This window comes from Alligator sinensis, unplaced genomic scaffold (genome assembly GCF_000455745.1).
Source record: "Alligator sinensis unplaced genomic scaffold, ASM45574v1 scaffold499_1, whole genome shotgun sequence".
Classification (NCBI taxonomy): Eukaryota; Metazoa; Chordata; order Crocodylia; family Alligatoridae; genus Alligator; species Alligator sinensis.
Genome location: NW_005841864.1, coordinates 72,455 through 74,711, shown reverse-complemented (window position 1 = coordinate 74,711; position 2,257 = coordinate 72,455).

Below are 2,257 nucleotides of genomic sequence, written 5' to 3'. Positions count from 1 at the left end.
GGAGTGAACCAGGAAAGCCAAGCCTGTGACTGAACTCCAACTGGTTACACATATCAAGGACAATAACAAGTCCTTTTTTAGGGGAGCTGGAGGAAAAGCAAGGGTAACATTGGACCCCTGCTAAACCATGGGTCAACTGACAACTGACACCCAGGAAAAAGCCAACCTGCTCAATGGGTATTTTGCATCTGTTTTTCACCAGCCCCAAGGGACAGCCCTGCTCAATACAATATTGAGCCAAGGTGAGGGAGAACTGTTACCCTCCATCAATGTTGACCATATGAAGGAAAACCTTGAGAGGCTGGACACCTTCCAGTCAGCTGGCCCAGACAGCTTACCCCCCAGGGTACTTAAGGAGCTGGCAAGCATCATAGCTCGGCCACTGGCATGGATCTTTGAGAACTCATGGTGCTCAGGCGAAGTGCCTGAGGATTGGAAGAAGGCCAATGTCATTCCTATCTTTAAGGGAGGAAAGTAGATCCGGGGAACAACAGGCCCATCAACCTGACCTCCATCCCACGGAAGATCTTGGAGAAAATCATCAGAGAGACCATTCTTGATAAACTGGCTGAAGGCAACTTCTTGAGGGATAGCCAGCACGGGTTTGTTGCGGGTACGTCTTGCCTGACCACTCTCATCTGTCACAACCAAATTAAGTAGTGCCCATGCCACAAGCAAGAAATATTAATCAAAACAGTTTTAGTCTGCACTAGGTTAACTAAGGGTTAACTAACAAGATGATAGTAACAGGTTTTTTTTGCTGCGCATGTCAAAAAGAAATTTATTGCTGCACCACTAACAGAGATAAGACTTTTGCCTTCTTTGCTTTACATAAATCGTTGTAATTGGTCAGAATGACAGGGGAGTATCCCTGCTACAAACACCCTAATAAAAACCACTATATAATTGGAGATTCTAATTAAATTTATGACGTGGCAAAAAGCAATTGGCTATTATACAAACAAAACCCCGCTGCACTTCCGCAAAGGGAAAGAAGGGGGACCTCCGTACGCACCTTGGAGACCTCTGAACATACGTGTCAGAGTAACTGGCAATTTGATCACTTGTCAGTGCCCCCCCACCATCTCGACCCAATCTCAGACGTAAATCAACGATTGCCAGCCCGACCATATTTCTGCCCGACCGTTTCTATCCGACCACTTATGCAGACCGACCTATGAACCCTAAGCTGTAACTAACCAAGTATCTCTGACCTCCGTTATTCACCACCTTGACGGCGTGAGTAAATAATCTTGCTTTGCAACCGATAAGCTTCTGTGCCTAATTCCACTCCAAGCATCACAAGTACCCGCCTGACGGCCTTCTAAGGACCCGACCCCCCCGCTGCAGTGCACGGCAGCGACATCATCTTCTACGACCAGGTAACATATCACCTGCACAAGGGAGAGGAAATTGATGTCCTATATCTCAACTTTTAAAAAGCTTTTGATCTGGTATCCCACGATCGTCTTATAGAAAAACTGGCCAATTGCGGCCTCAGCTACATCACAGTCCGCTGGCTGGTGAATTGGCTTCAAGGTCAGACCCAGAGTGGTAGTTGATAGAAGTCAATCATTGTGGTGCGCCCTAACCAGTGGGGTCCCCCAACGGTCCGTCCTTGGGCCTATCCTTTTCAACATCTTCATTAATGATGTAGACATTGGTGTCAGAAGCGGACTGGCCAAGTTCGCCGATGACACCAAACTTTGGGGAAAAGCGTCCACACCTGAGGACAGGATGGTGAGCCAGGCTGACCTTGACAGGCTCTGAAAACGGGCGGACAAAAACCTGATGGTCTTCAACTCTGACATGCAAAGTACTCCACCTTGGGAAGAAAAACCTGCAGTATACTTATAGGCTCAGTAGTGCTACGCTTGCTAGCACCACGGCCGAAAGGGACTTGGGGGTCATGATTGACGACAAGATGAATATTCATAGATTTCATAGACATTAGGGCTGGAAGGGACCTCGGAAGATCATCGAGTCCAGCCCCCTGCCCAAAGGGCAGGAAGTCAGCTGGGTTCATAGGATCCCAGCAAGATAAGCATCCAGTTTCCTCTTGAAGGTGTTTAATGTAGGCGCTTGAACCACCTCCAGTGGCAGGCTGTTCCAGACCTTGGGGGCTCGGACAGTAAAGAAATTCTTCCTTATGTCCAGCCTGAAACGGTCTTGTAGTAGTTTGTGACCATTCGACCTAGTCGTCATCCCTTGGGGCGCTCTGGTGAACAAACGTTCCCCCAGATACTGGTGGTCACCC